Source organism: Prionailurus bengalensis, unplaced genomic scaffold (assembly GCF_016509475.1).
Source record: "Prionailurus bengalensis isolate Pbe53 unplaced genomic scaffold, Fcat_Pben_1.1_paternal_pri Un_scaffold_94, whole genome shotgun sequence".
In the NCBI taxonomy this organism is placed as follows: Eukaryota; Metazoa; Chordata; class Mammalia; order Carnivora; family Felidae; genus Prionailurus; species Prionailurus bengalensis.
In genome coordinates this window covers 24,846-41,725 of record NW_025091191.1, presented here as the reverse complement: position 1 = coordinate 41,725, position 16,880 = coordinate 24,846, and the positions used below count along the sequence as shown (strand labels likewise).

At 52.3% G+C, this 16,880-nt stretch overlaps 1 pseudogene; it reads right to left on the bottom strand.

Moving 5' to 3' along the window:
- Positions 1-2,799: 2,799 nt before the first annotated feature.
- Positions 2,800-2,952, bottom strand: LOC122478563 (annotated as a pseudogene).
- Positions 2,953-16,880: the final 13,928 nt, after the last annotated feature.

The window sequence follows — 16,880 nt, the reverse complement described above, 5'->3', positions numbered from 1 at the left end:
GCGGTATGCTTACACCCAACTCCCCCTGGATTGTGTTGAAGGAACCTTTCTCAGACCATGGTCCTCTGCCCTCCCCATGCCTCAATATGGCTTCAGGGGGAGCTTTATGGGACACCATGTGACTCGCCACAAAAATTGTGCCATTTGCCCCCTTGGAGGCCACCTGGATTGGTGCTATTGGTAGCAGCTGGTAAGGTGCACAAGGGCGCAAAAGCTGAATTAATGCAGGGCCTCCTTACTGGTCTCCTGAATCCATTCCTCACCATCAGAAGAGACCCTTTCCTGGAGACAGACACCTGCCCTGCTCATCAGCACAAACCACATCCACTAGCACATGTGCCATGTGCTCATGAGCATCAATCTATACATGAACAACCACCACCAGATCTCCCTAAAGGATGTATCCAACCCCTCAGATGGAACTATTGGTCCCTTCCAGGCAATACAACCCCAAACAATGATCTGTCTTCGTACACCAATACTATACATTCTACCTGTTTGTTAACTGCATATACAAGAACGCCAAAGTGTACACTTGATGGGGAATGAGTGTCGATTTTCCTGGAGGCAGACGCTGACATAGAAACACAACTATGACAAGTGTATTAGGGGATATTAGGAAGGACAATGTGGAGGGGACGGGGTGGACAGGGAAAGCATTCAGACCAAGGGGTAGATTAGACACCATCTCTAAATATATAATAACCACAGCTGGTTTGTAATGGTTCAGTGTGCTCTTCAAATTTCAAACTGATTGCCCTCTATGTCAAAGTGATTGAGTTATTGCAAAGGGATCTTCTGTTCTTCTATATGCGTTTTTTCTTCTTCAATACATCTGTGGCCTTGGATGAGCACATATTTGTCAGGGTGCATTTGTGTGTCTACCTGTAATGGAAGAGGATTATCTTCAGATCCCTGAACATCCATATTCTCATACTTATCTTTTCCTTCCTTGTAAAGTAGGACCTGAATTTTAATAGAAAACACACAGGAATCTTTGTTGTATCCTTTGAAACTAGAATTGCCAATCTCTCAGCCTCAGGCATTATACCCTTAGTTTCATGAAATTGAATGAACATCTGTTGATGATCTTCTCTGTGCAGATACATTCGTTTCCACGCTGAAAAGGGTGAGTGCTCACTCATCCCATATATTTTACAAATTCCTCATGTGCTTAACCACCTCTTCATCGCGCTGACCTCAGAGATCAACATTATCCCTGCTTCTCAGATCACAAAGCTGATGCTCTGAGTTGAGGCTCTCCCCACTGAGAGCTGGCATTAGGTCTGAGACAAGAGGAACACACGCAAAGCCTCAGGAAATTGTGAGGGAAGTGTCGGAGATGCAAACCTTCAGGCAGGGTGGTGAAAGCAGGTTCAGGGTTGCGGTGACAGGAGTCCAGCAGGGGCATTTCCTGGTCAACCCTGAATTCCCCGCTAAGAGTGTGACTCAGGCTGAAGCCAAGGAAGCCACACAGCTAATCTACAACCTTTCGTCGCATTTAGTCTCACAGAGATACACACACTTAGGCACAGCCCAACATATGTATGTCCTAAGAAACTTGAGGAATCTTAACAGTGTTTCAGTCAGCAGCACCCTTGCATTGAAAAGCCTGTGAGGCCATCTCTACATCTTCTCAGAGACTCAACAAGACAGTAGATGAATATGCTGAACATGTCGACTCATACTGTTCAGATCATCTTACAAATAGTCGAGGTGGAGGTCACTGAGGGCACCAATGAGCTGGTGGTGACTTATAGAGTCCATGAACAGTGATAAAGGGGATCTGTGGGGGAGGGCATGCAGGGTGGACCTGGTAAAAGAGGAGGTCCTCTTGCAACCATAAGGACCTACAGAACAGAAGCGACAGGTATGTTGGTATGACAGACAGAAGTAGAACGCCCACAGGAGCTGAAACACAATGAAGCAGGTGTCAGCACCTGGCCCCTTCTTCATTCACGGGTTCTAGTAGAATGCAGCATCAGTGCCAGAAAACTCTACCCTCCCACGAGATCCCACTTACAACCTGAAGGTCTCACGAGGACCTCCTATGAGGTCCCACCTACAGCCTGAAGGTACCAGATGCACAAGGAGAAACTACTGTCTCCACACATCACTGCACATGGTTACAAATGCAGAAAGCCAAGGAATCCTATTCTTGAAGATTGATGGCAGTAATGCCAGTCTAATAAAGGAACGTATTCCAGAGAGGCAGGCATCTGTGTTCAGGACACCCCTCTTCCACCAGATCTGCAGACTTTTTACTTACACATTGAGAACAGACAAAACATGAAGGAATGAAAGAAAAGCCCAGCACCACACAGAGATTCAGGGCCACCCCAGGGTCAAAGCTCAAATTGCCATCCCATTCATGTCCTTACTCTGCTTCCCTCACTGACAAAGACATCTTCTGTGCAAGGGCACAGAGACCTTTGAGGAGATGGGGATTCCTGGAGTCCTGCAGGGGGCCTAGAAATGTGTTTTCTGAGAGAAACACGTTACCTGTGCACATTCATGGTCTTAAGAGTGTTTACCTTAATTCACAGGTAATTCAGCTTTTAAATACAATATGAATTGCAGAGCTATTTTGTCCCATTGTAAAAGGGAGGTAGAAATTCTACGTAAAAGAATGAACAGAAACATGTCTCAATTTCAGGTGTAAAACTCCCATAAGGCATCATGAGACAAAGTACCAGTTGCAACTGCTCCCGGGACACAAGAGAACCTGCTCATATAAATACAACTGAAGAACTCTGTGAGTTACTGGCCCTGCAGGTAATCACTGATTCTCTCCCTTCACGACTGAAGTTCCACGTACATTTTCGATTACACATGCCGCTTCTGAAAATTCAGAGTATTTCCACCTAGGGGACAACTGGAGAAATTCTCGATGAGCAATAATCGCGCCTCGGATAAACCTCATTGGCTATGATACTGCCACTGTGCAAAGCTTGGGAGAACTTCTCTATTGCACATTGACCAACACAGAAGGACCAGTAATGAGTTCTGAAATTTAACTAAGAACCCTCAACACTGCACAAAGCACACAATATAATGTTGGAAAGTGTTGTTATCTTTTCCAGTCACGAGGCTCATAGCAGACATTCTGAACAAATTCATGGCCTACTCTGAAATAGGAAAAAAAATGAAAAGAATCAGGATAATCCCATGCAAAGAAGGTGAGAAAGGTGTCCCATGCTCCAGAAGACTTGAGGGTGCAGTCCTCAAGTTATTTCCACAAACACAATGTGATAGCCACGTGGTCCTCCGCCTCCACACACTTGTGGCGTCCAGAGGCACTAGCTAACATGATGATCTTAAACTGGAGAAGTCTGGAGGCTTGTGAGGATGTAAATCAAACAGTAAAAATACCAGAGGGCATAGAAAACCAGACAAGGTCAGATAAAAGTTTCCAGAAAGCATTGCAACTGAAATAGGCAACAGAATTTACCTTGTCTTTCTCTGCATCCATGGTAGAGACACAACTGATATTCCCCATGGGAGTTGCACCATGTCCTAGGTCTCATAAAAGATGGAGGGGGATGGAAGTTGATTCTGACTTGCATAGACTGTGTGCAAGAAAAACAAACCATCCGCAACAGGTTTCATTATATTCAACTCTTTCACATTCTCATGTCCCGTACTAGGGGCAGAGGGTTTTTCAGGTGCCTCAGGTGACCCTTGAGGACAAGAGGGAGATCTGATCCTGTCCTTTGAGGAAGGTCTACATGGCCCTGGTTCAGGAGTTTTTATAACTAATCAAGCATCTGTGAACAGTTCAGGTCTCAACTAGCTAGAAATAAAGTTAGGGGTGTGTTTCATCCCTCAGAGAGCCCAGCACATGGTCTCTGTACAAGCTACATCCTAGGGAGTGCTATGTCTGTCAGCATGTATAAGGCCTCTTTCCTTCTCAGAGACATGTGTTGCCCAGCTCACTGGGTGGAAACGACTGCCCATTTCATTCATTTCCTGAGAAATTGGAAGCACATGACACTGTCCTCACTCAGGCTAACCTGAAAGCCCTGTGGTGCCATCACTGCATCCTCTCCAAACACTCAACAAGTAAAAAGACAAAACGTGTTTTATAAGTCAACTCATACTGTTTCAAAAATCTTTCCAGATGGTGGAGGTGGAGGGTGAGGTCCCAGAGGCCACCAGGTTGGAGAAGTTGGTGGTGGCCCAAAGACCCTGGATGGTGATAAAGAGCAGCCCAACGGGGTATGACACGGAGGGCACTTCTGAGAAAGGAGGAACTGTTCTGGAAGCCATTTTGACATGCCGGACAGAAATTAAACTTTTGAGATGTGTTAGAGTAAAAGGTGAAAAATCCAACACCAACACTAACATACCTGAACCCCAGTGAAGCCGGAATGGCACCTCTCTCCTTCCCCTCCACCTGGTTTCAACAGGGCAGCATTACTGCCACAAAACTCCACCCTTCCCAACGGGTCCAACCTAGAGCTTCTAGGCATTTGTGGAGACAAAGCAGTGCATTGCTGGCAGCAAGCATGGTACTAGCTGTGCCTGAAAATGTAGGGAAGGAAGTGGCTACTCTTAAAGGATCAGGGGGATAATTACAGACTACTAAAGAAAGTCTGTTTCACACACACAGGCTTCTATTTCCAGGACTACTCTCTATCCAGCCCTTCACCACTTCAACAGCTACGTCTTGGCATAATAAGAGCTGAAATGGTGAGGAAGAATTTTGTTTTCATATCATTCGTTTACATCTTTAATCCATTTCAAGTTAATTCTTGGAGTGATGTAACATAAGGTGCTAAGCTTTAATCTTATACATGTGACTATCCAATTTTCCCAGCTCCAGTTATTCAAGAGACTACTCTTCTCCACTGAGTATTCTTGACTCCCTTGTCAAATACTAGTTGACTGTGCATGCATGGCTTTAGTTTGGGCTCTCAATTTCCATTCCATTGTCTTGTGTGTGTGTGCCTATGCCAATGACATAACTGATTTCTTTGTGTTAGAATACAGCTTGAAATCAAGAAGTGTGATGCCACCTGTTTTGTTCTTTCTTGCATTGGCTACTTGGGGTCTTTTTGTGGTTCCAAACACATTTGAAGATATGTGTTCCTAATTGCATAAAACTTACATCCATTGGATGTTCTTTCCTGCTTTGTCAAAGATGAGTTGGCCATACGTTTGTGGGTCTAGTTCTGGGGTTTCTATTCTATTCCATTGGTCTATGTGTCTGTTTTTGTGCCAGCTATACTGTTTTCAAGCCCAGCAATTAATTTTATGACTATTATTCTAAAATTCACTTTCTGTTATATTATTTAAATTCTTTTTGATCAGCTCATTAGCTGTTGTTATTTCCTGGAGATTCTTCTGAGGGGAATTCTTCCGCTTGGTCATTTTGGATAGTCCCTGGTGTGGTGAGGACCTGCAGGGCACTTCTCCTGTGCTGTGGTGTATAACTGGAGTTGGTGGGCGGAGTCTCCTGTTTCTTTCATACAAATTGAATTTCTTCCATTTCTGCACACAGGTTTTACAGTTTTCTGTAGAGAGGTCTTTCACTTCCTTAGCTAAATTTGTTCCTATACATTTTATTGGTTTTGATGCTATTGTAAATGGGATTGTTTTCTTTCCCTCTTAGATAATTTGGTTAGTGTATAGGAATGCTACAGAATTTGATATGTGACTTTCTATTTTGGAACTTTATTGCATTTCTTGATTAGATAGGAACAGGTTCTTTTACATTAAACTTTTTATTTCATTCCTTTACCTTATTTTTAAAAAATCATGTTATTTGGGAATAGCTGACACACTGTGTTACGTTAGTTTCAGATGAACAACATAGTGATGGGACAAGTGTATACATGCTGCTACGCTAACACAGGTGTAGCTATCATCTCTCACCATGCATCACCACTCCAGTACCATTCTCTATTTTCCCTATGCTATGTCTTCTACCTGTGATTTATTCATTCCATAAACAGAAGCCTGCATCCACCAATCCCCTTCACATATCTAGGGCATCCTTGTCTTGTGCCTGATCTTAGAGGAAAATCTTTCACAATCTCACTATTGAGTATGATGTTAGCTGTGGGCTTCACATACATGGCCTTTCTTATGTTGAGATATGTTCCTTCTACACAGAATTCTAAAGAGATTTTTAGCACAAATGGATACCAAATTTTCTCAGAACTTTTTTTTTCTGTGTCTATTGACATCGTCACATGAGTTTTCTTTTTAATTTTTAAAATGTATTTATTTATTTTAGGTTAAATTTATTTATGTATTTCTTTAGAATTTATTTGTTCAAGTGTTTAATTAAATTCCAGTTGGTTAACATACAGTGTAGTGTTAGTTTCAGGTATAGAATGTAGTCATCCATCACTTACATACAACACCAAGTGTTCCTCACTACTAGCGCCCTCCTTAGCCCATCACCCATTAAACCCATCCTCCTGCCCACCTCCCTTCTAGTAACCCTGCCTTTGCTATTTATACTTAAGATTCTGGTTTCTGGTTTTAAACTTCTCACTTACCATCCGCAATCCAGAGATCAGCAGTAGATGTAAGAATAGCAATGCACTATCATGTTGCACATAACTAGTTCTGTTGGAGAAGTGGAGAAGGTACACTAAGGGTGGCTGATTGAACTAAAACAAACTCTGGTCTCTAGCTTAGAGACCCCCTCCTCCGGGTTCTTCTTCCCTTGTTTGCTGCACATTTAACCACCCCCCCCCCCACACACACACAAATACGGAGGCTGATAACTAAAAATTACCCTTCCTGCTCTCAATCGGGGTTGAGATCTTTGGAGACATACAGTCTCCTCTGAGCCCGCTTGTGTTAAATAAATCTCCAATCCCCCAAGATCTCTGAGTGCCACTTGGTTTTTCCGCCAGTGTTCCAACCTGGTTCCATAACAAATTTGGTTCCCTGAGCAGGAAACCCAACCATGCTGGCTCATTGTTGCCACCAATTTGGGAGAACAGCGAGGCGGTACCGGAATGAGGGATCATAAGGTAGAGTGAGCAACCTGCCTAAATATCGGCAGTCTCCTTCTCTGTCCCATTCAGGCCAGCACCTCACCGGCATTCCCACCGGACACGAGGAGACTTGGCTGGTGAGGTACTGGGCCCGAGGGTCAGAACCGGTAAGGCTGGGGCCAATCTAGTCAGGGCCGCTCACAAGAGTGGAAGGGGGACCTGTTTACTCCCCAAGACTTCAGAAGCCTCACAGGTAGGGATTCTCTGGTAGGGAATATAATAACATCTGGTGTGTATGTGAATGTGAATGTGCGATTCGGTCTAGCTTGCCTGCTGAGTAAGCTTCTGTGGCTCCACAGACAGGTACCCTTGGGGTCCCTAGGGGCCCATGGAGACTGAGTGGGCCTGTCTGAGATTCCATAATGAATGGCACTGGGTCTGTGGTGATATAAGAATGGCTTCTGATCATGTGTTACAAGGCTGGGACCTCTGGGGCTGAGCGTCACCTGGGTTCCTTCAGAAAATGGCCAGGCAAGCATCTGGCTGGTCTCCTCATTGGAGGGGGCGCCCCTGTCCCTCTGTCTTTGTGACTCCGCCTCACGGGAGAATTGTGGAGTCGGGATGGGGCAAGGAGAGCCAGGCAAAGGTTTTGGCTGCTTTACCCGGAGACTCACCCAGGGAGCCAAAGAAGCGACAGACTGCTCCCCTAATGTTCCCCTCTTCATGACAATTTAGGCTTCCCTCCCCTCCCCTGAGCTTGAAACTCCTCCCCCAGCGGGCTGGCTGCTGCCACTGCTGCCACTGCTGCAGCCTCCCCAGCCAAGGCACTGCCACTGCAGCCACCCATTTTCCTCCCCTCCGTGCCAGACAAACCTCCCCCACAAGGCCCTGTGGCCAGATTGTGCCCTCGGCCAGGTGCAGGTTCTCTCCAGATGCAGGTCCACATAGGTTGATATCAGAGGGTCTCAGGGAGATCACAACAGGGGGCTTATAAGACCATAAATATGCCCAGCAGCAAGGGAGGAGGCCGAGAACCTCCTTAGCAAGGGGTCAATGATCCTACTGCAAGGGGAAAGGACATGAGAAAGAGTAAGTGTCCCAACAAGGGAAAGTCCCCAAAACCCAGCAGATATCAGGAGGAACCTCCAGAAGAGGACCTTATTGGTCTAGCCGAGATAGAACCCAACTAAAAGGAGACACTGACTCTCTCTCCCTGTTCCTCTGCTTAATAGATGTGAGGGATTCTCCCTCATTTCCCAGGTTAACAGCTATAATTCGAGGGTGCCATGGGGCACACTCTGGTCTTTACCTGCTAACAAGCTGCACATGCTGCCTCAAGCCATTTATCTCCATGACTGATACAGAGACAGGACCCCAACACGCCAGGCACAATGAGGGGCACCCATCTTCTCAAGGGCAATGGCCTGTACAGAGGTTGCCGCAGTGAGGTTGGAGCTTTGCACTCAGGGAACTGTCATGCCCAGGGTTCCTACACATTCTGCCTCCAACACTAAGAGCATCGTCACAGAGCCCCTCCTGGATGGCCCATCGCCCTCTCCACACACTGTGACCAGCTCCATCCTTTCTTCCTTGCCTCCTCTTTGTCACTGCTTCTCTCTATTGTCTCCCTCTGTTTCTTCCTCTCACTCCTTCAGACATGCCCAGTTCCCCCATCACTGACTCATTGTCTCTCTCCCTGCCTGTCTCTTTCTCTGCCTCTCCCCAGGCCCTCATCCTTCTGCTCTATGCAGCCCTGTCCATGAAGCATGGCACCACATGTCCTGTGTCCTCCTCTCTCCTGTCATCTTTTAGCCCATGCCCTGATCACAGTGTATGCGACTCCTGTTTACAGAAGCTTCTCATGATGACCTGTACTGCAGCATTGCTGTTCCAACCACTCCTGGGAAGCATGTGGACAGCCAGACCTTGACCCCTTGGTGGCCCAGCCATGAACCCAAAGTTTCTGGAGGGCTGGTTGTGTCCACAACCTGGGAGGAAGGAGGGCCCTGCAGACATCAGTGGCTCAAGGGCAGAATGCATGGACTTTAAGTCCAGGACAGAGCCCTGGAGTGACTCTGCAAAAGCACATTTCCCAGAGATGGGAAAACTGATGAATTATGAAATTTGGAAAAAATTAACCTTTGACTAAGAGCATTCAAAATTGCTAAGCATATCGCAGAAAGTAGGACTTTTCGTGTTTTTCAGTTAGTGAGTTAGACAACCAATGTTCTAACCAGGTTAATGACTAGCTCTGTACAGAAAAGGAGTAAAATAACAACAATTAAACTGTTTCAGTTTTCAGGAATATTCCCATGAAAGGAGGTCTGGAAGAAGTGAGGCAGGCCAGGAGACCTAAGTGTCATGTGAGATGTCATCCTCCTCATGTTATTTCCACAAACACACAGCGGCTTCCCTGTGGTCCTCAGCCTCCAAACACTTATGGCTTCTATAGGCACCACCAGAGATGACAAACAAGCTAAGAACAGAGAGGCCTGTAGGCTCTTGAGAAAGAGTTTTACTCTTTGTACAGTAAATAACGCCATAGATATATGTCAGAACATACAACCCAGAGACAACACCAGGAGAGAGTGCTGTATAAAGAGATAAAAGATTCCAGAGAGAGAGTTACAACTGAAAATTGTTGTATCATTTCCCTTGACCTTCTCTGTGTCCATAGTAGGGACTGAATTCTTGTTTCTCACAGAAGCTGCACCAGGTTCTGCATTTGATAGAGACCAAAGAAGGGATGGAGGTTTTTTCCGGTTTGCATAGACTGCATGGAAATAAAAACATACAAAACAAAACAAAACAAAACAAAACAAAACAAAACACCTCCGTGCCTTCCTCCAACATCTTGCACTGCTTTCTACAATCAGGTCCCTTACCAGAAACAGAGGGCTTTCCACATGACAGAGGTGACCCCTTGGGACTCAGGGGAGCCTTGAGGAAGGCACCAGAAGGCTTTGTTTGGATACTTTTTAATCAGCCAACTGTGGACAGGTCAGGGCTCAATTCATTGGAAATCAACACTAAAAGAAGGGTTTCCTAATACACATCATGGGAAACGACAATTCATCACAGATTAAAAATTAAAATATGAATGGCTTAGTTAAGATAATGTCTGTAAATGTCAGCATGAACAGCACACTGTCCTTTTCTACAAGGCATGTGTGGGATTTTTCAAGTGCTGTACTGTATATATCATCTGCCTTATGTATCTGACAAGGGATTATGTAAGTATTCATGAAAAGAAACGACCTTGAGGAGACTAATACTATAGTAATGAGGAAGGGAAATGTTAACGCTATGTGGATTTAGCTGCAAAGTGTCAGAGTTTCACTAATAAAATAACATTAGAGGAGTGAAATTTCACAAGGATTTACTTTACTGAGTACTATAGTTCACAATACAAAAAAAAAAAAAAGAATAAAGGGACCTATAAACAGAGGAAGAAATGTCTGCTTTCTTTCATCAAAGCATATTTACTCTGAGCATTTATCCAAAAGCCAATTCAAGAAAGCTCATCAGGACATACAGCCTCCAATTCATGCTGTTGTTCACGTTATTTATGTGAAACAAAAGAAACAGCCCTCAACATTGTCTCAAGGTGGAAGGGGCGCTGACCCACGATCTTTCTAGCACCCTCTCTCCAGTTAAGTGTAACTGGGAGGTGGAGTAACTGGGAGGCCTGGAGGCCCGGGGCGAGCAGCCCCGGGCCTGGAGGCCCGGGGCGAGCGGGGCACTTCCCATTCTGTGTCTCCAATCCCTCGGAACTTTGCGGGGAGTTTCTGAGCTGAGACCCCATTGTCTGGAGGCTCTTTCGGGTTCTGTGACCCCTTTCTCTCAGGTACAGGGTGACTGCCTTCTCTCAGGCTCCAGTCATGGTGAGCCATCGTAAGGACTCAGGGCCTGGAGGCCGGGGCTCGTAGCAGGTGTTTGGGATTCTGGGTCTCGCATCCCTCGGTCCTGACCCGGGAGTTTCGGTGTGGAGAGGAAGGGTTGTTGGCTTTTCAGGATTCAGGCATATGTTTCCTTGGGATTTTAGGCTGGCTGCATAGCCCCTGGAAGGGCTGCTTGGAATTCTTTGTCTCCCACTTCTCCATTCTTCCCCGTAAGTTTCTTAGCTGAGACCCCGAGGTCTGGAGTCTGTGTGGGAAACACTGGCCCGTTTCTGTCACTGACAGGGAGAGGCTTCAGCCCTGATGAGCCATGGTAAGATACAGCCCCGGGCGTGGAGGCCCGGGTCGACCAGGAGCACTACCCAATGGGTGAATCCTATCCCTCGGAACTTCCCCGGGAGGTTCTGAGCAGGGAACCCAGGGCCTGGAGGGTATTTGGGTTTGTGTGACCCCTTCTCTCAGGTACAGGAACGGCTTCAGCCATAGTGAGCCATAGCGAGCAGCCCCGGGCGTGGAGGCCCGGGGCGAGCAGCCCCGGGCGTGGAGGCCCGGGGCGAGCAGCCCCGGGCGTGGAGGCTGGAGGCCCGGGGCGAGCGGGGCACTTCCCATTCTGTGTCTCCAATCCCTCGGAACATTCCGGGGAGTGTCTGAGCTGAGCCCTCAGTGTCTGGAGTCTGTTTCGGGTTCTGTGACCCCTTTCTCTCAGGTACAGGGTGACCGCCTTCTCTCAGGCTCCAGCCACGGTGAGCCATCGTAATGCCTCAGGGTCTGGAGGCCGGGGCTCGTAGCAGGTGTTTGGGATTCTGGGTCTCGCATCCCTCGGTCCTGACCCGGGAGTTTCGGTGTGGAGAGGAAGGGTTGTTGGCTTTTCAGCATTCAGGCATATGTCTCCTTGGGATTTTAGGCTTACTGCATAGTCCCTGGAAGGGCTGCTTGGAATTCTGTAAATCCCTCTTCTCCATCCTTCCCAGTAAGTTTCATAGCTGAGACCCCAAGGTCTGGAGTCTGTGTGGGAAACACTGGCCCGTTTCTGTCACTGACAGGGAGAGGCTTCAGCCCTGATGAGCCATGGTAAGATAAAGCCCCGGCGTGGAGGCCCGGGTCGACCAGGAGCACTACCCATTTGGTGTATCCTACCCATTGGAACTGCCCCGGGAGTTTCCGAGCAGGGAACCCAGGGCCTGGAGGGTGTTTGTGTCTGTGTGACCCCTTCCCTCAGGTACAGGAACGGCTTCAGCCGTAGTGAGCCATAGCGAGCAGCCCCGGGCGTGGAGGCCCGGGGCGAGCAGCCCCGGGCGTGGAGGCCCGGGGCGAGCAGCCCCGGGCGTGGAGGCCCGGGGCGAGCAGCCCCGGGCCTGGAGGCCCGGGGCGAGCAGCCCCGGGCCTGGAGGCCCGGGGCGAGCAGCCCCGGGCCTGGAGGCCCGGGGCGAGCGGGGCACTTCCCATTCTGTGTCTCCAATCCCTCGGAACTTTGCGGGGAGTTTCTGAGCTGAGACCCCATTGTCTGGAGGCTCTTTCGGGTTCTGTGACCCCTTTCTCTCAGGTACAGGGTGACTGCCTTCTCTCAGGCTCCAGTCATGGTGAGCCATCGTAAGGACTCAGGGCCTGGAGGCCGGGGCTCGTAGCAGGTGTTTGGGATTCTGGGTCTCGCATCCCTCGGTCCTGACCCGGGAGTTTCGGTGTGGAGAGGAAGGGTTGTTGGCTTTTCAGGATTCAGGCATATGTTTCCTTGGGATTTTAGGCTGGCTGCATAGCCCCTGGAAGGGCTGCTTGGAATTCTTTGTCTCCCACTTCTCCATTCTTCCCCGTAAGTTTCTTAGCTGAGACCCCGAGGTCTGGAGTCTGTGTGGGAAACACTGGCCCGTTTCTGTCACTGACAGGGAGAGGCTTCAGCCCTGATGAGCCATGGTAAGATACAGCCCCGGGCGTGGAGGCCCGGTTCGACCAGGAGCACTACCCAATGGGTGAATCCTATCCCTCGGAACTTCCCCGGGAGGTTCTGAGCAGGGAACCCAGGGCCTGGAGGGTATTTGGGTTTGTGTGACCCCTTCTCTCAGGTGGAGGCCCGGGGCGAGCAGCCCCGGGCGTGGAGGCCCGGGGCGAGCAGCCCCGGGCCTGGAGGCCCGGGGCGAGCAGCCCCGGGCCTGGAGGCCCGGGGCGAGCGGGGCACTTCCCATTCTGTGTCTCCAATCCCTCGGAACATTCCGGGGAGTGTCTGAGCTGAGCCCTCAGTGTCTGGAGTCTGTTTCGGGTTCTGTGACCCCTTTCTCTCAGGTACAGGGTGACCGCCTTCTCTCAGGCTCCAGCCACGGTGAGCCATCGTAATGCCTCAGGGTCTGGAGGCCGGGGCTCGTAGCAGGTGTTTGGGATTCTGGGTCTCGCATCCCTCGGTCCTGACCCGGGAGTTTCGGTGTGGAGAGGAAGGGTTGTTGGCTTTTCAGCATTCAGGCATATGTCTCCTTGGGATTTTAGGCTTACTGCATAGTCCCTGGAAGGGCTGCTTGGAATTCTGTAAATCCCTCTTCTCCATCCTTCCCAGTAAGTTTCATAGCTGAGACCCCAAGGTCTGGAGTCTGTGTGGGAAACACTGGCCCGTTTCTGTCACTGACAGGGAGAGGCTTCAGCCCTGATGAGCCATGGTAAGATAAAGCCCCGGCGTGGAGGCCCGGGTCGACCAGGAGCACTACCCATTTGGTGTATCCTACCCATTGGAACTGCCCCGGGAGTTTCCGAGCAGGGAACCCAGGGCCTGGAGGGTGTTTGTGTCTGTGTGACCCCTTCCCTCAGGTACAGGAACGGCTTCAGCCGTAGTGAGCCATAGCGAGCAGCCCCGGGCGTGGAGGCCCGGGGCGAGCAGCCCCGGGCGTGGAGGCCCGGGGCGAGCAGCCCCGGGCGTGGAGGCCCGGGGCGAGCAGCCCCGGGCGTGGAGGCCCGGGGCGAGCAGCCCCGGGCGTGGAGGCCCGGGGCGAGCAGCCCCGGGCCTGGAGGCCCGGGGCGAGCAGCCCCGGGCCTGGAGGCCCGGGGCGAGCAGCCCCGGGCCTGGAGGCCCGGGGCGAGCAGCCCCGGGCCTGGAGGCCCGGGGCGAGCAGCCCCGGGCCTGGAGGCCCGGGGCGAGCAGCCCCGGGCCTGGAGGCCCGGGGCGAGCAGCCCCGGGCCTGGAGGCCCGGGGCGAGCGGGGCACTTCCCATTCTGTGTCTCCAATCCCTCGGAACTTTGCGGGGAGTTTCTGAGCTGAGACCCCATTGTCTGGAGGCTCTTTCGGGTTCTGTGACCCCTTTCTCTCAGGTACAGGGTGACTGCCTTCTCTCAGGCTCCAGTCATGGTGAGCCATCGTAAGGACTCAGGGCCTGGAGGCCGGGGCTCGTAGCAGGTGTTTGGGATTCTGGGTCTCGCATCCCTCGGTCCTGACCCGGGAGTTTCGGTGTGGAGAGGAAGGGTTGTTGGCTTTTCAGGATTCAGGCATATGTTTCCTTGGGATTTTAGGCTGGCTGCATAGCCCCTGGAAGGGCTGCTTGGAATTCTTTGTCTCCCACTTCTCCATTCTTCCCCGTAAGTTTCTTAGCTGAGACCCCGAGGTCTGGAGTCTGTGTGGGAAACACTGGCCCGTTTCTGTCACTGACAGGGAGAGGCTTCAGCCCTGATGAGCCATGGTAAGATACAGCCCCGGGCGTGGAGGCCCGGTTCGACCAGGAGCACTACCCAATGGGTGAATCCTATCCCTCGGAACTTCCCCGGGAGGTTCTGAGCAGGGAACCCAGGGCCTGGAGGGTATTTGGGTTTGTGTGACCCCTTCTCTCAGGTACAGGAACGGCTTCAGCCATAGTGAGCCATAGCGAGCAGCCCCGGGCGCGGAGGCCCGGGGCGAGCAGCCCCGGGCGCGGAGGCCCGGGGCGAGCAGCCCCGGGCGTGGAGGCCCGGGGCACTTCCCATTCTGTGTCTCCAATCCCTCGGAACATTCCGGGGAGTGTCTGAGCTGAGCCCTCAGTGTCTGGAGTCTGTTTTGGGTTCTGTGACCCCTTTCTCTCAGGTACAGGGTGACCGCCTTCTCTCAGGCTCCAGCCACGGTGAGCCATCGTAATGCCTCAGGGTCTGGAGGCCGGGGCTCGTAGCAGGTGTTTGGGATTCTGGGTCTCGCATCCCTCGGTCCTGACCCGGGAGTTTCGGTGTGGAGAGGAAGGGTTGTTGGCTTTTCAGCATTCAGGCATATGTCTCCTTGGGATTTTAGGCTTACTGCATAGTCCCTGGAAGGGCTGCTTGGAATTCTGTAAATCCCTCTTCTCCATCCTTCCCAGTAAGTTTCATAGCTGAGACCCCAAGGTCTGGAGTCTGTGTGGGAAACACTGGCCCGTTTCTGTCACTGACAGGGAGAGGCTTCAGCCCTGATGAGCCATGGTAAGATAAAGCCCCGGCGTGGAGGCCCGGGTCGACCAGGAGCACTACCCATTTGGTGTATCCTACCCATTGGAACTGCCCCGGGAGTTTCCGAGCAGGGAACCCAGGGCCTGGAGGGTGTTTGTGTCTGTGTGACCCCTTCCCTCAGGTACAGGAACGGCTTCAGCCGTAGTGAGCCATAGCGAGCAGCCCCGGGCGTGGAGGCCCGGGGCGAGCAGCCCCGGGCGTGGAGGCCCGGGGCGAGCAGCCCCGGGCGTGGAGGCCCGGGGCGAGCAGCCCCGGGCGTGGAGGCCCGGGGCGAGCAGCCCCGGGCGTGGAGGCCCGGGGCGAGCAGCCCCGGGCGTGGAGGCCCGGGGCGAGCAGCCCCGGGCGTGGAGGCCCGGGGCGAGCAGCCCCGGGCCTGGAGGCCCGGGGCGAGCAGCCCCGGGCCTGGAGGCCCGGGGCGAGCAGCCCCGGGCCTGGAGGCCCGGGGCGAGCAGCCCCGGGCCTGGAGGCCCGGGGCGAGCAGCCCCGGGCCTGGAGGCCCGGGGCGAGCAGCCCCGGGCCTGGAGGCCCGGGGCGAGCAGCCCCGGGCCTGGAGGCCCGGGGCGAGCAGCCCCGGGCCTGGAGGCCCGGGGCGAGCAGCCCCGGGCCTGGAGGCCCGGGGCGAGCAGCCCCGGGCCTGGAGGCCCGGGGCGAGCAGCCCCGGGCCTGGAGGCCCGGGGCGAGCAGCCCCGGGCCTGGAGGCCCGGGGCGAGCAGCCCCGGGCCTGGAGGCCCGGGGCGAGCAGCCCCGGGCCTGGAGGCCCGGGGCGAGCAGCCCCGGGCCTGGAGGCCCGGGGCGAGCAGCCCCGGGCCTGGAGGCCCGGGGCGAGCAGCCCCGGGCCTGGAGGCCCGGGGCGAGCAGCCCCGGGCCTGGAGGCCCGGGCACTTCCCATTCTGTGTCTCCAATCCCTCGGAACTTTGCGGGGAGTTTCTGAGCTGAGACCCCATTGTCTGGAGGCTCTTTCGGGTTCTGTGACCCCTTTCTCTCAGGTACAGGGTGACTGCCTTCTCTCAGGCTCCAGTCATGGTGAGCCATCGTAAGGACTCAGGGCCTGGAGGCCGGGGCTCGTAGCAGGTGTTTGGGATTCTGGGTCTCGCATCCCTCGGTCCTGACCCGGGAGTTTCGGTGTGGAGAGGAAGGGTTGTTGGCTTTTCAGGATTCAGGCATATGTTTCCTTGGGATTTTAGGCTGGCTGCATAGCCCCTGGAAGGGCTGCTTGGAATTCTTTGTCTCCCACTTCTCCATTCTTCCCCGTAAGTTTCTTAGCTGAGACCCCGAGGTCTGGAGTCTGTGTGGGAAACACTGGCCCGTTTCTGTCACTGACAGGGAGAGGCTTCAGCCCTGATGAGCCATGGTAAGATACAGCCCCGGGCGTGGAGGCCCGGTTCGACCAGGAGCACTACCCAATGGGTGAATCCTATCCCTCGGAACTTCCCCGGGAGGTTCTGAGCAGGGAACCCAGGGCCTGGAGGGTATTTGGGTTTGTGTGACCCCTTCTCTCAGGTACAGGAACGGCTTCAGCCATAGTGAGCCATAGCGAGCAGCCCCGGGCGTGGAGGCCCGGGGCGAGCAGCCCCGGGCGCGGAGGCCCGGGGCGAGCAGCCCCGGG